The following is a 16,695-nucleotide window of genomic DNA, read 5'->3' on the forward strand; positions in this document are numbered from 1 at the left end:
AGTTTCAGGATAGCCTCCAAAGCAATACAGAGAAACCCTGTCTCGAAAAACCAAAAAAAAAAAAAAAAAAAAGTCATGCTTACAAAGAACCTCTTGAGACTAGTCACAGATAAAACTAGCAGCATCAGTCACAGAACAAGACCAACCAAGCCAGGAAAAACCCACCAAGGACACTGGGGTGGAAAGGCTGGCCTGGCAATGTGGCCACACACTGACTCAACCTTTCAAAAACTCAGCTTCAGCTGAAGACTTCTGGAGGTCTTTTTAATACCCTGTGCTAGCAGGGACACATGAATACACACTCCTGATGATATATCATCATAGGAAGCTGCAGGTGAACACGAAGAACTGTGGTTCTGGTGACAGACAAGTTCATCCTGACTGCCACCTACCTGCCTAAGTTATTCTGGTCGCTGGTTATTAGGAAACTGAGACGAACTGTTTATCATCATGCAAAGCCCAAATCTACAGGCTTTGTCCATCACTGGGACTCATCCACACCTCCTGAAGAAACATTCGTGGGCCACTAAGAACAAATTCATCTCTGGCATCCACAGGGTCCCACAGGACACACTTGAATGTGAATGTTGAGTAAGCCCTTACCCCTCTCATTCACTTCATCAACAATGACTTTTAAGACCTAGCCATGTGCCTGGACCATGCTGGACACTGCAGGAGACTGACAAGCACAAAAGTGGCCATTGAGCTAACTCCAGACATCAGCAGAGGTGAAGTGGACAAGAGGAGGACAATGACATGGGAGTGTGCACCAAGAGCCAAGCAGTCTGAACACTTGGGCTTCAGAAAGGCTGAGAGGTGGCAGCCCAGAATGAATATGGATGAGGCAAAAAGAGGGCATGCTTGGATCATGCCAGGCTCTAGGTCATGTCACGATTTCACCTTTACCTGCAAAGCACTGGGAGGCACGTGCACTGCCACACACACACAGCACTGTTGAAAAGTCTAGTGTATGGGGTAATCAGTGTGGCATTTGAAAAGTGTCCAGTGTATGGGGTAATCAGTGTGGCATTTGAAAAGCTCCTCCTAAACTCAGCTAGAGAAGGGATATATGTGGGAGTACCTAAGAACATCCGGGGAAGCACTATCCAGGCCAGAAGTGACAGTCCCAGTAGGACCCGGACAAAGCCAATTGGACTTCAAACCCCAATTGATAAGAAGGGCATCAAAATTGATCATGGCACTAAAAAAACATTTATTGTGTGTCTGCAGAGGCATGAATGCTACTGCACATGTATGGAGGACAAACTTGTGGGAGCTGTGTTTTCTCCTTCCACTTTGTGGGTTCTGAGGACTGAACTTAGTGGCCAGGCCTGCATGGCAAGCCTTGTACCCATAAGCCATCTCACTTTTGATCCATGCAGACAGATGGCTGGGAGCACACCCCTCCCAAAGTAGAGCCGAGGATGGCTGACCTCCCACCTCAGCAGCTGCTTCAAAGACTCTTCTCATCACAGCCAGGTGTACAAAACCAGGACCAAAAACAATGACCTTTCACACTGACAGCAGCATCTGCTGCTTTAAAATTAGAGCACTTGGGGCTGAGGTATAGCTCAGAAGTAAAACATCTGCCTAGCATGTGGGAAGCCCCAGATTCTGTAGTCAACCATCTCATGTGTGTGCAAGACACACACACACACACACACACACACACACACACACACACACACACACACACACGAGCACGCATACGCTTACACACACATATATGCATGCACACACAGAGAAGAGAGTAAAAGGGAAATTCTCTGGTCACAAAGGAGAGCATGAAACATAGAATCCAGAGATAGTAATACTCTCATAAGCAACTGCATTACAGTCTGCAGGAATCTCTAAAAACTACCAGAAAAAACAAACGCCTACAGATACACAAATGTAGTCATCTCTAAAAATTGCCAGATGACATATAAACACCCATGAATACACAAATGCTATTACAAAACAATTCATTTTGTTACCATTTGTAACACCAAGCCCATCGTTTTTCAAACTATAGTGTGTACAAATGAGTTCTTAGTGACTGGGATGAACAGACAAAGCAGTGCCGCTCAGCCCCACCTGACTCACCAGCACCTCAGGTCCTCTGGGGCTGGACTAGGAGTCCCCACAGGCTTCCTCTGCACCAGCTCCTCCAGGGTGCATGTGTAGTGAGAACATTTGCAAGGCAGTCAGCATGTCAAAGGAAGGGGCACTGAAGGGAAGTCTAATCTTTACCTGGATACACACAACCAGATTTTCCTGAATCCACTTTGACAATGACTTCAGATGATCACAAACTTCTGAGATTAGTTCTTGTTTAAAGTTAAACTCACTGGCCAGAGCTACAAAACCAAGTTGAAAGCATCCTCAGCAAGGTACCTTTGGTCTCAGCACTCCAGAGGCTGAGGCAGGAGGATCTCAACCTCAAGACCAGAGGAGGCTACACAGTAAGTGTGAGGCAAGGCTGGGCTCTGAGCAAAACAAAGCAAGGGGCTGGGAAGATAGAGCAACTCACTGGGCAAGAATGTGGGCATGGCCAGGCAGTGGTGGCACAGGCCTTTAATCCTAGCACTTGAGAAGCAGAGGCAGGTGAGTCTATGTGAATTTGAGGCCAGCTTGGTCTTCAGAGTGAGTTCCAGGACAGCTAGGGCTACCCTGAGAAACCCTGTCTCTAAACAAACAAATCAAAAAAAGCCCCGGATTGGCTGCACATGCCTGGAACCCCAGAACTATGGGGTTGAAACAGGCAAGCCCTGAGAGACTTCTGGCCAGCAGCTTCTGGTTGAGGGAGGTCCCTGTCTCATTCTGGTTGAGGGAGGACCATGTCTCAAGGTAGTGACGCAGATTCCCAACACTCCGCTCTGGCCTCCACACAACACAGGCTCCTCCACACGCTCATGTCCATCACACAACACACAAACTCCTATACTGCAGATACTCTGAATTTATTCAAGAACTCAACCAAGTAAACTTAACATGAAGATGGGGGTGAGGATTAGTTTGTAGACCATTTACCTAGCAGGAAGCCCAGAATCTGATCCTCAGGGCTACAAACTGCTTATTTACAATCCCAGCACTGAGAAGGGAGGGAAGCTGGTCCTATGTTCAGGATCATCTCAGCACACAGGGCACCACCTGTGAGTGGAAGAACCCCAGCCTATAGCTGTCATAACAGTGACATCCTGGCTAGTCTGTGACAACAACCGTCAGTGAAAAAGAGAGAAAATAACTCAAGCCATTTGCTTGGCTCCCACCATTCAGGGGTCAGCTGAAGCACCATTAACAGTTTAATACTGCGGCTAGTCGAACAGATTCTCTCCATGTAGGCTGGGAACTTACAGTTTATGATGCTGAATCTCTATTTAAAAAACCATCTGAGCCCCAGATACCCAAGTCAGTCTCTGGACCACAACTAGTCCTGAGATGACCAGGGACTGCAAACACTACCTCCCCTGACAATGCAGCTCAGCCTGGGCATTCAAGACACCATATGCAGCATGAGACCCAAGTGACAGTCTCCAACTTTCCCACTGAAGCTTTGCTACAGAGCAACATGGGCAGCACAGGAGAGAACCTAGGGCAGCTAGCCTACTCCTAGAAAAACATGGCCCAGAGGAGAGGCACTTGCCATGATAGCCTGCTGACTTGAGTCTGACCTCTAGAATCAAGTAAAAGGAAGAAGGAAGGAAAGAACCAATTCCACAGACTGTCCTCTGACTCTACACCCACGCCACAGCACACACACCCCCACCACACACACATCATGCACACACACTCATCATGCACTCACAATACCCATCATGCACTGGCACTCACAACACCCATCATGCACTGGCACACACCCGTCATGCACTGGCACACACACACACACCCATCATGCACTCTCTCACACACCCATCATGCACTGGCACACACACCCATCATGCACTCTCTCACACACTCATCATGCACTAGCACACACACCCATCATGCACTGGCACACACACACCCATCATGCACTCTCACACACACCCATCATGCACTCTCACACACACCCATCATGCACTCTCACACACACCCATCATGCACTCTCACACACACCCATCATGCACTCTCTCACACACTCATCATGCACTGGCACACACACCCATCATGCACTGGCACACACACCCATCATGCACTCTCTCACACACTGAATTTTAAAACTTAAAAATAATACAGACTATACGTCTTGCCAAGTGTCATTCAAGGAGCAGTGGCCTGCCCTTGCTGGCTCCAGCCATCCTCTTGCTTGCCAAGACAAACTAAGATGACAATGTTAAGCTAAAGATACTACAAACCACAGAATGAGTTCACAGCTCACTTTAAAGCAATTGTTCTCATAAATTCTAAGTTTGGATCTCAGCTCAGACACCTGCACTCGTATGTACATCCACACACAGAGAGACATACATACATCATATATACACCCCACCTGTGTCACACACACACACACACACATAAATTTTAAAAATAAAATTTGAAATCCCTCTGCTCAATGTAGACAAAATTTTATGTGAAAGTGTACAAATATCACCCAAAGTGCTTTGTGCCCTGTATTTTTTAAATATAGAAATTTCACTTGAAGTAGTTCTGGCCCTAGTTCTATGGAGTTTGGCTATTTAATAAATTTCTAAAAATATTTTTAGATTTACTTACTTTTATCTTGGTCCAAAATAAATATTTGCATACAGATTTATTACAAGTGTTTAATTAGAGCTTTTCCTTAAATTTAACCTACACTGCTTTTAATATCCCTTTTCTTTGTAAGTACTATGTTAACAAAGTCGTAATTTTTTCTTACTATATTACAATGAAATAAAATGTACACTGAAATAGAAACAATGTAAAATTTAAAAATACAAATTATTTTAAAAATAAATCTCTCTGCTTAATAGAGATGACAATTCAAGTCCCCATGTGTCCCCAGGCACCGCTTGGGTAGCATGCACACCTTTATATGAATAAATCAGTCTCAATTTTTAAGTCCCTAAGAATGAGAGGAATTAGAATGTTTAACTGGAAAAGAATGATGACGGTTATGAAAAGGAATTTTAGTGTGCCTCGTGTGAAGTAAGTAAATAATGATTACATGTTCATCCTCAGAAGAGCTTCTTACAAACCCTGTCAAGCACCCCCCCATGCCAAGAGCAGGGAAACTGCACCCGCAATGCCCCCTCCCTCAACACTCTCATCATGCTCGGCCCAGAAACAGCTCTGTTTATCAGGATAGGGGACCTTAGCAGCTGCTAGAACCTGGGGACTCAATTCTACAATGTGGCTGTTGCTCCTCCCCCAAGCTACCATGTGACTAGGCTGCCTTAGCTCCCTAGAGGCAGGATGACCCCAGTGGGAAGCAGTCTTCATTTGGCTATCAGAACCCATGCAGTTTCAGCAATGGGTTCTGTTTTTAGATGCTGTTCCCATCTAAAACTCAGTGTTTTCGTGGGCTGATGGCAACTGGTGCCCCTTTTGCCAGCAAGACAAGATAAGGTCGTTTTTAACTAGCCTTTAAAACATAAAAAAAAAAAACTGTGACCACTGATTATATTGAAAAAATAAAAATGAGTAATATTGTCTTCAACCCCCAGTACCATAAACTAATTAATTAAAAGCAGGAAATCTGCCAGATGTGGTGATACACACCTGTCACCCCAGCACTCCAGATGTTGAGGGAGATGACAACTCAAGGCTATCCTGGACTACAGAACAAGTTCCTGGCCAGCCTAGGCAACATAGTAAGATCCTGTCAAAAACAGAAAGGAAGAAATGAAGCTACCAAAGCTTATCCAAGACCTGCCATACTGTCACATTTCCCTAGCAGGCATCCATAGTCCTGAGAACATGGACCAATTTACCAGGGTTTTCATCCAGGCCCAAACAGACTGTGAAAATAGCCTGTGGCAGTAAACAGCTTGTAGGTCTGGCGGAAGCCCACAGTGGAGGTTAGAAGAAGGGAGGCATTACACCAAGTCAGACCCTAAAACTGGCAGGGTCACATTATAAAAGGAAGCTGTTTCTAAATTAAGGCTCCCTACTGTACTATACACCCATCTTACCTTCAAGCTATACATGAAATGTGGGGACAGCTCAGTTCCTGCTCTTTCTTGGGCTAGTGAGTCTCAGTAGGCTCCTGGAGCACAGCCCTGGCATCTAAAAAGTCAGAGGCAGAGCAGCCCAGTGTCTCCAGCTCTGGCCTTGAACAGAGACACTAGGAAGCTCCAGGCAAACTGCTGGATTCATGGAGGTCTACAGTTGCACCTCCTGGGCAGCCAGAAAGAGGACTCTCTCGACTCCTAAGAGAACATACTCCTTAAAAGGTGACCCAAGGGCTGGAGAGATGGCTCAGAGGTTAAGAGCACTGGCTGCTCTTCCAGAGGTCCTGAGTTCAATTCCCAGCAACCACATGATGGCTCACAACCATCTGTAATGAAATCTGGTGCCCTCTTCCCTCTTCTGAGATGCAGGCAAATATGCAGTAGAACATTGTATACATAATAAATAAATAAAATCTTAAAAAAGTAATAGTCTATCTTTAAAAAAAAAAAAGGTGACCCAATACTGCAAGATATGTCATTCACAATTTTAACTAATCTTTTTTTGTTTTTGTTTTTTGAGACAGGGTTTCTCTGTGTAGCCCTTGCTGTCCTAGAACTCACTCTGTAGGCCAGACTGGTCTCAAACTCACAGAGAATCACCAGCCTCTGTCTCCTGTGTGTTCTGATTAAAGGCAAGTGCCACCATGCCTTGCTCTTTTTATTATCTTAAAAGGAAGTGTTTGTGTACACCTGCCCAGAGGACAGAGGCGTCTGATGCCCTGGAGGTGGAGTTACAAGCCTGTGAGCTGTCCAATGTAGGTAGTGGGAACTGAACTCAGGACCTCTGCTAAAGTAGTACACACTTTTAACCACTGAGCCATTTCTTTGGCCTCTGATTCACGGTTTTATAAGACAGGTAATTGCATGTATTATTTTATAGCAAACAGGAAGAACTGCCTTCCCGCCAGTACTGACAATTAAACCTTGGGCCTTAAGCACACTGCCCTGGAGCTCCATTCAGTCTCAGCTGTAGTTGTGAATCTGAAGATTCAAACGCTGGCATGGTGGCTGGTGCACACCTGTAAACCCAGCACTCAGGAGAGTGAAGCAGAAGAACCCAAAGTTTGAGACTACAGAGACTCTACTCCCAGAGAACACTCCATTTCCTCACAGCACTGTCAACCACATTACAATGCAACCCTTCTTCCAAACCCTGAAGAGACCCGTCTTATACCTTGTCCTTGAATCAGACAGATGGATAGGCAAACAGATCAAATAAACACAAGCATAAGGCTGAAATAAGGCATCTGAACAGGCATCTCCAGACCACAGCCTTGGATTCATCACCTCCCCCTCCTAAAAATTAAACATTCTTCCCTCTTCAGAGACTGAACTTGAATTTAGTGTCTAAAATGTTCACGCCAAAGGCTGGAGAGATGACGCCAGTATACGAACCCAGTATGTACTCTTCTTATGGCTCTTCCAAAAGACCCCAAATTCAGTTCCTAGAACCCATGAGAGGATCAAATGCCTCAGGCTTCTGAGAGCACCTGCACTTGTGTGTGTGTGTATGTGTGTGTGTGTGTGTGTGTGTGTGTGTGTGTGTGTGTGTGTGTCTGATCAGGTGGGCCTGAGGACCCATCACTTAACAGCTTAGCACTGACAGACATTTAACAGTGAGAGAACAGGAAAGCAGTTGATGTCTACCCTGTACTATGCACTTTATGTGCCTTTCCTCTTAGGCTGATAACAACCCTGCAAGGCTGGGTGACAAATACTACAGTGGCAGAAACTGCTCAGGGAGGGACGTGGCAAAGCCACAGCTAGTCAACGGTGGCACTGAGAGTGAAATCCTGGCAAGTCTGGTGTGAAAAGCCTACACTGCACTTTCTCTATCCTCAGAGCCACTACTGGAGCCCAGTCTTAGAGCAAGGCCTGGAGCTCACCAAGCCTGAGTCAGCAGAGATTCAGAACTGCCTTCCTCTTTACCACTCTGTCACTTGAGTGAATGAGAGAAGACTATCCCCAAATGGTTTATCCTATTCCAGAAAGACAGTAAGGGAAATGTTTTTAATTAGAATATCAGGAATGAGCATAGCTGAAAACACTTACGCTGGTTACTCCAAGATATACTAGAGTATAAATAGATGATGAAAAAGACACCTTTAATCCCAACACTGGGGGTGGGGGAGCAGGAGGATCTCTGTTGAGTTCCAGGACACCAGGGCTACATAGTAAGACCCTGTCTCAAAACAAACAAGTTTGCCACCTTAGGATTTAAGGATGACCCATTCCTCTGAGTACACCACACTCAGGCACTTGTGGCTACCACCTGCAAGGTTAGCCTGTATGCACCTAGTGGCTCAATCACATCAAACCGTTTGCCCTATTTAAAGAGGCTGTATCCCAAGCACTACCGATCACCAGAGGGAAGGAGCCCAAACAAGCATGGCCTGGTCTCAGAGAAAGGTCTCCAGCTTCAGTTTTACATCTGAGCACTTTTGGAGTACGATGCCAGAAAGGCAGAGGGGAATTACCCATCCCTCGTGCTCCTTCTATAATGGCAATAGAGATGTCACCAATCAGGAAACCTACTGAGCTCAGGATAATCCCAGCTAACTTCTATACATTGTCCTTCACCCAGGAAATTCCCAGTAGACACTAGGGACTATGAACAACAGAACCTTGGTCTGCCTTCCATGGGGCTCTTCCTGGCATTCTGCATCCATGAGGAAGACAACTTTCACCCTACCTGCTCAAATTTGGGGCCGGATCCTTGTAGCAGACAGCAGTGATATATTATGATATTTAAGGGCAGGAGCAATGTTAGCTAGTGTGAAACAGTTGTCAAGGAGTCACAGCTCCCAAAGGACAGGAAGGATCCAGGAAGCAGGAGGGAATGGAGTAACAAGCTCCTCAGGAGACCTGAGAACTGACAATTCAGTGAGTAGTCTGAAGAAGACATAGAGCAACGGTGCAAGACAAGGCAGGCTGCCATCAGAAACCATTTCCCTCCACTGTCACATAAAGAAGTCTGAAGCTGGCAACACAGCCCAGTGGTTGAAGACATTCACAACACAGCCCTCAAATCAAGAGCTGAATCCTCAGAACCCTCATAAACCTGAAGGTGTCTTCTCACAAGTGCCCACATATGTACATCACTCATATAATACACATATGGAGAAGACATACACGCACATCATTCTTATACACAAACATCATTCATACACACACATTTCATTCATGCATACACATCACCATTCATGCATATACGCCATTCATACATACACACAAACATTAGTATACACACACTAAATGAAATTTTTTAGAAATCTGAACTTTTTTGGAAGGTAGACAGTTACAAGTTTGAAAAAGCAACACTTGGCCAGGTGGTGGTGGTGCACCCCTTTAGTCCTAGCACTCAGGAGGCAGAGGCAGGTGGATCTCTGTGAGTTTGAGGCCAGGCTGGTCTACAAGAGCTAGTTCTAGGACAGCCTCCAAAGGTACAGAGAAGCCCTGTCTCCAAAACAACAACAAACAAAAAAACAAACAAAAACACTACAAAGTTTAGTTTTGTGTTCAATGGACAGGCACTATTAAGGAAAACTAACTCACAAATAGGGAAAACAAATGGCAAATCATGTAACTGAAAGGATGATTATAAAAATTTTTCTTTTTTTTGGTTTTTCGAGACAAGGTTTCTCCTTGGCTTTGGAGGCTGTCCTGGAACTAGCTCTTGTAGACCAGGCTGGTCTCGAACTCACAGAGATCCACCTGCCTCTGCCTCCTAAGTGCCAGGATTAAAGGCATGCACCACCAACGCCCGGCTAAAAATAACTCTTAACAATTAAAGCATGCCAGGCAGAGGTGGCACATGCCTTTCCAGAACTCAGAAGGCAGAGGTAGATGCATCTCTGTGAGTTTGAGGCCAGCCTGGTCTACAGAGCTAGTTCCAGGACAGCCAGGGCTACCCACCCAAAGAAACCCTGTATTGAAAAATAAAAAATAAAATAAAATAAAAATTAGAACATATTATGTGTTTTAAAACTAGGCAAAAAATATAAATAGATCTACAAAGAAGACAAGCAAGTACTGGTCAATCTTACAGAACCATACTTGCTGTCACTGGTACAACAGGAACCAGGCACACAAGGTAACACTCACTCAGAAGACGGCTAGAATCAAAAGGGCAGAGAATGACAAGTGTTGGTAAAGATACAGAAAAACTGTAACCTTCGCTCATTGTCGGTTGAAAGCATCAAACACTGCAGCTGATTTGGAAAACACCTCGGCGATTCCTCCAAATAGTTAAATATAGGCTTACCAGACAACCAGCAATTCCATTCTTGGGTCAATACTCAAAAGCATTCATTATACATGAATGCTCACAGCAGACTCACTTGTAGTAACTAGCCCAAAAGGCTAGTTACCCAAATACTCACCAACTACAAATGAGTAAATACGGTACGTCCATACAATATTATTCAAGCATAAAAATATTCCTTATATACTTCAGAATACATAAATCTTTTTGGTGTTTTGTTTTGTTTTCGGAGACAGGGTTTCAATGTGTTGTATAGCCCTGGCTGTCCTGGATCTAATTCTGTAGACCAGGCCTGCCTCTGCCTCACAAGTACTAGGACTAAGGGTGTGAGCCACCACTGCCTGGACACAAATCTTAAAATATGCTTAAAGTGAGAAACAAAAGACCACATACCCAATGTTCTAGACATAGTATGCCCAAGGAGGGCAAATCCATACAGAGTTAAACTAGTGGTTGCTAGGACTGGGAATGGAGAATGCACATGGGGCTTCTCTCCTGGGGTGATGACGTATTTTAAATTGAGTGTGGTTATTAAATGGCTGCACTACGACGCTGTGACAATGCTACACCCTGGTGAACTGTGCACCTTAGGTGAGTTAAACCACATGGTATGTGAATCACAGTTCAATAAAGCCGCTACACAACAAAAAGAACCCACTGTGCACTGCCAGAGTACTAAGCAGGTGCTAAAATAGTAGAGACTCTTGTCCGTGAACTTCAGAGAACCTCAACTAGGGCAACGAAAACCCAAGAGATTCCATTACTCAACATCTAGGTACTAGGCCACACTGAAATATTCATGAAGAATTCCATGTTTTAATACAGAAAGGCTGTCTTTAGTTTAAAAGACACAAGCAAGTACCAGGAGAGTTCTGATAACTCAGAGACTGCTGACTCAGGGAAGTCACCCAATGGAACACAAGCCCTAGAGCCTTTATTTACCAGCTGGGCTAGTAGGCTGAATGTCAATGTAGCTCTCACTGAACCACCCCTGGAGAGGTCAGGCACTTCAATTACTGTGTTTCTAAAGCACCAGTTTGTGACATCAAAATGTGGGAAGTTTTATGGGGGGAGGGAAGGGAGTGGAAAAGGGAGAGAAGAGAAAGAGAAAGACAGAGACAGAGATCTGCTTGCCTCTTGAGAGAAACTGCGGAAGGAGCATGACATAAAATGTTAAATGAGTATAGTGCTGTCGTAAGAACAGGGTCTTCCACATCCCCACTAACTCAACTAAGAAACTAATTAATACCTTACCTTTCCAAGCATTGTATCACATATGCATTAGAGTGAATCCCCACACAGCTGGAATGGATCCCAGAAGCAATGTTTTAAAATGCCATTTAACAGCCCCAAATCTGATTCTAAATAATACGCAGACACAAATACTAATGAGCACGATCTAGTCAGAAGTAACAAATAATGATGAAAACCTGAATGCTTGCCTGTGGTGACATTTCTCCAATGTAATTATTTATGTTAAAACTCGTGATACACCGGGCGTTGGTGGCACATGCCTTTAATCCCAGCACTTGGGAGGCAGAGGCAGATGGATCTCTGTGAGTTCGAGGCCAGCCTGGTCTCCAGATCGAGTGCCAGGATAGGCTCCAAAACTACACAGAGAAACCCTGTCTCGAGGGGGAAAAAAAAAAAAAAAACTCGTGGTACTTGGAGACTGAAGAGGACTCAGGCTCGGTTCTCAGCACCCACTCAGGTGGGTCACTACATCTGTAACCCAGCTCCAGGGGATCCCGTGCCTCTGGCCTCCCAGGGTGCACTCATGTGCACATACCCAGCCCCCATGCACAACTTAATAATAAAGATCTTCTAAATCTATCAGGCTTTAATGTACACATACACACACACACACACAGCATGTTCCGATTTCTTAAAGAAGTGTGCATCTGACCTTTATATCAGTATGTTCATTCGACTGTCAACTACCAAAAGACAGGGTACCTATGGTACCAAGCAAGTCTCTTTACCTCTTTTTTTTTTCTATTCATTTATTTGTTTTATTTAGAGTTACTATTACTGTGATGGACACCATGACCAAAACAACTTGGGGAGGAAAGGGTTACTTCAGCTTACACTTCCGTATCACAGTTTATCATCAAAGGAAGTCAGGACAGGAACTCAAACAGGGCAGGAACCTGGAGGCAGCAGCTGATACAGAGGCCATGGAAGGGTGCTGCTTACTGGCTTGCTCAGCCTGTTTTCTTATAGAATCCAGGGCTAGGAGCCCAAGGGTGGCCTCACCCACAATAGGCTGGGCCCTCCCCACATGAATCACTAATTAAGAAAATGCCCCACAGACTTGCCTACAACCTGATCTTATGGAGAGACATTTTCTCAATTGAGGTTCCCTCCTCTCTGATGACTCTAGCTTGTGTCAAGTTGACAGAAAACCAGCCAGGACAATTTGCAACCTCTCAGATTCAATGTTTAATATCAGGCTGTCTACCCAAACATTACTAAGCATGAAACACACCTCCAAGTCTCCCTAGGTCAGTCTTCTGACATATGTGGAACCAAATACCCAACAGCCTTTATCCTCTGAGCTCCTCTGAAGCTGCAGAAGAGAATATGAGCCTACCGATTTGTCTTCACAACTGAACAGGCGGCAGGAAGCAACTGCTTGTACTTAATCGTGTTCCTGCTTCTGTTAGCAGGCCCTAGTGTCAGGGTTCTGCCAGATGAGGACAATGAGACTCTTTATTATATGGGGTGACTAAAAGACTCCCAAGTACTGTTTTAGGATATAACCCGGGCAAGGAAGACCATGGTACGGGGGTGCAATATTTTGTGCCAACCAGTCCCAAAACTAAACATATGTGGCACTGTGTATAAACACACTCTGCGGTCATTTCTTTTTAAATGCTTCCAGGAAGGGAAGGCCTTAGGATCGTGCAATCCTGGGAGAGATGAGCAACTTGCAATTTGCTCCTCACCCCGCATCTCACGACCGAAATGTGTAGAGCAAGCGGTTCCGACACCACAAAACAAGGGCAGCCTACATGAAGGCCAAATATAGGATGTGATTCTAAACCACCATGGAGCGAAGCCTGCATTTCCTTTTCCAGCCTACAAAAAAAAAGAACCCCTTTGAACACTCCCAAAAAAGGACGTCGGGGCCGGCACCTCCCTCCGGGAGGAAGCCCCTTTCTTCTCGGCAAGCCTTGCAGCCGGCCACTTCCCCCAGCACATTCACATCACTGGAGACAGGGTTGCTGCGCGCACACCCGCGGGGGACCGGCGGCGGAGCTAGGCTGGGCGTCCCCACCCTCCACATCTGATGTCATCCTAGCCATCTCGGCGCGGCTGAGCCCCACCTGCCCCGCGGGTCACTAGGTTCCTCACTCCGCCACGCCGCTGCAGCCTGCTCCCCGCCCCAGGTCTTCGGGATCCAGGAGGCCGTGCACCCCGAGCCAGGCGGAGCCCCGGCCGGGAGAGCCCCCTCGCCCCTCGCACCCGGCCCCACGTGAGCGCCCAGCCCCTGCCTCCTCCCCGCAGCCACCGACCGCCTCACGGTTGCCGGGCCCAAGGCCGAGCGCTCGCACGCCCGCGCGACCGCTGCCCGCCGCCGGCCATTCCCCGGCCGCAGCACCCCGGGCACGCGCGTGCGCCCCAAACAGTCGGCGCCGCCGGCTCCTGTCAGCCTGGAGCTTTCACACGCGGGGCCCCGAAGGCCCGCCCGCCCCGGCTCGCTCCCGAGCCGCCTCGCCTGAGCGCGCGCCGCTCACCAGAGCCCGGGTGCCTGAGGAGGCGCCGCCGCCGCCGAAGTCCCAGCTGCAAAGCCCTGCGAAGCCTCCAACCGCTGCTGCCTCCCGCCAGGCACTGAGCGCCGCGCGAGGGAGGGGCGCGGCTGCCGCTGCCCAGGCCTCCTCGCGCAGGCCCCGCCCCAGCGCCGCGCCGCGACCAATCAGCGCCGCCGGACAGCGTCTCATCACGCCCACTTCCGGAAGGTCCCGGTTAGCCGCCCGGCGCTCCCAAGAGCGCCCTCTCTGGTAGTATAGGGCAGCGCAGGGAAGCTCCGAGCACACGCCCGCTTTCCTGGGTAGTTGAATGGCCGGGCAGCCACGCCCATGGGCTCCTCCGAGCTCCACCCACTTCTTTAGAACCTGATCCGGAGGACCCAAGCCCCGCCCACCGGTCCCGGGGAGCCTCCCTATGAACTTGGTCTTTTGGCGCCGCTAACTTGGCCATCGAGCCGGGAGCCAGGCCGGATTGCCCCAGATCTAGCTTCTCCTAGCTCAGCTTTACATATCCAGGATATCCAGGAGCCCCGTCCCGGAACCCGTAATCAACCTATTAGCTGCATTCCCAGGCCCGCCCGTACTTAAACTGCAAGCCCCGCCCCCGTCAGTGCCGGCTCCGGCCTCGCACCCACGCTCTATGCATCCCAACACTGTCCTGAATCACAACCCAGGGCAGGGTGGCGGCCCTTGGGTTGGGCCGCACCTACCAGAGAGAGTTTAATGACTCAATTCCTCAGGTTAGACAGTGAAGACTCCCTCCTAAAGTCCCTCAGTAAGTCAAGAGTATGTTGATTCCAGTCCCAAGCCCTGTTACCATCAGATGGAGTGATCCAGAGGGTAGTTTCCTCACCTCCTTGGGTCTCGGCTTTCTAATCTTGAGCGTGAAGTTATCTCATTACTAGCCTTTCAGAAATATCAAGTTTTGAAATACCAAGAGCTAAGGAAAATGGGTCTAGTGAACTGGGCCAGCTGATGGTTTGGGTTATCTATTTCCCAAAGCAAGGCATCTTCACCATTCACAGGGGAACGGATTTTCACTTCGTTTCAGACTCGGAAATGTCCAGAAATCTGGGTTTGATGCTCAGTGGTAGAGGCCCTGAATTCCATATTGCAGGACCTTCGTTAAACTGCCAATTCAAAACAGTAAGCAATGGGACCGCGTGTGGTTGAGCACGCCTTTAGTCTCAGCATTCAGAAGGCAAAGGCAGAGTCAGATGGATCTGAGTTTGAGGTCAGCCTGGTTTACACTGAGTTCCAGGACAGCCAGGACTATGCAGAGATATGCAGAAAAAAAACTGTCACAAAACAAAAAATAAATAAATAAATAAATAAATAAAAAATCAAGCAGTACGTGTGTGTGTGTGTGTTTTATATAAATCAAGGTCTACCAGAACTAAACAGCTTTCTCACCCAAGTTTTTACTCCCTGCAATGTTCTACTTTTAAAGATGTTTGTTTTATATGTATGTACCTGTATGCATGTGTGTAATTACACCTCCTGCATACAGTGCCCTAGCAGGTCAGAGAGGACCACTGTGGGTGTTGCAAACCAGACTGGAGTCCTCTGCAAGAGCAGCAAATGCTGTTGACTGCATAGCACCTCTCCAAAGCTTGATATCTTTATCTGTGACATGGAAATTATAGCAGCCCCTCCTTGACAGTGCTTAGCTTCTGATTTGTGACACACAGGTGGCACCTGTGCTGTGCCTCTAAGCAGCGGATGCTAACAGGAGCGACCTGGTGTTTCATACCCAGACAGCTTTGCCACTCCACAGAGGTGGTCAAGCTCTTGTTGCAGTCGCTGGAGTAAGGTGATGTAGAAAAACTAGTTTTTCTTGTTACGATTATTTAATTAAAGGAGGGCATAGATTATGGGGGCTGAGTGAGTTGGGAGAATGAAGAGCAATAGACTGCTTGAGAGAGAGCTGAGAAGTAAATACTGAGAACACTGACCACACCTTTGGAAACAGAAGCTATCCAACACTTACCCATCACTTGCATACAACAGGCACTGAGTACCTGACAGGCAGAATTGTTAGAAATTCTTTCCACTACCCTGTGGCTATAGAAAAAATTCTCAAAATCCAGCTATAAATGTGAAGAAACAGAGAATCGGAGACATTGACTTGCTTAGGTTACCCAGCAGCATGGACCACGGACCAGGTGGGATCCACTTGAGTCTAACTGAACAGCCTGTACTCTTAGCTGGTTAGTCATTACCCCAAACTGCCTCTGGGCATCGGACAAAACAGAAAGAAAAAAACAAAAAAACATGGACTTTGAATTTTGACAGGTTTGATTCAGACTGAACTTAGTCACTGTCTGGCTGATACTAGACAAATCACTTCCCCTCACCTTATTGGTGTGTGAGCATGTGTGGTATATACACACCTATGTGTTCAGGGTGTGTGCGCATGAGGGAGGCAAAAGGGGACATCTGGTATACTGCTCTACCAATGTCCATCTTATTCTCTTGAGACCCAGAATCTCACTGAGCCTGAAACTGGGCTGGCAACCTTGAGCAAACCCCAGAAGTTCTCTCTCCAACTCCAACAGTGCTGGGG

General features: G+C 47.0%; 1 protein-coding gene across 1 annotated transcript in view; it reads right to left on the reverse strand.

The window, feature by feature from the left end:
- Coro1c (coronin 1C) overlaps positions 1-14,265 on the reverse strand; it is a 70,354-nt gene extending 56,089 nt beyond the window's left edge. The window contains exon 1 of the mRNA XM_027415968.2: positions 14,118-14,265. The gene's annotated coding sequence lies outside the window, so the exon portion shown is untranslated. The remainder of the gene's footprint in view (positions 1-14,117) is intronic.
- Between the last annotated feature and the right edge of the window lie 2,430 nt (positions 14,266-16,695).

The sequence above is a fragment of the Cricetulus griseus genome, chromosome 4, assembly GCF_003668045.3.
Source record: "Cricetulus griseus strain 17A/GY chromosome 4, alternate assembly CriGri-PICRH-1.0, whole genome shotgun sequence".
Classification (NCBI taxonomy): Eukaryota; Metazoa; Chordata; class Mammalia; order Rodentia; family Cricetidae; genus Cricetulus; species Cricetulus griseus.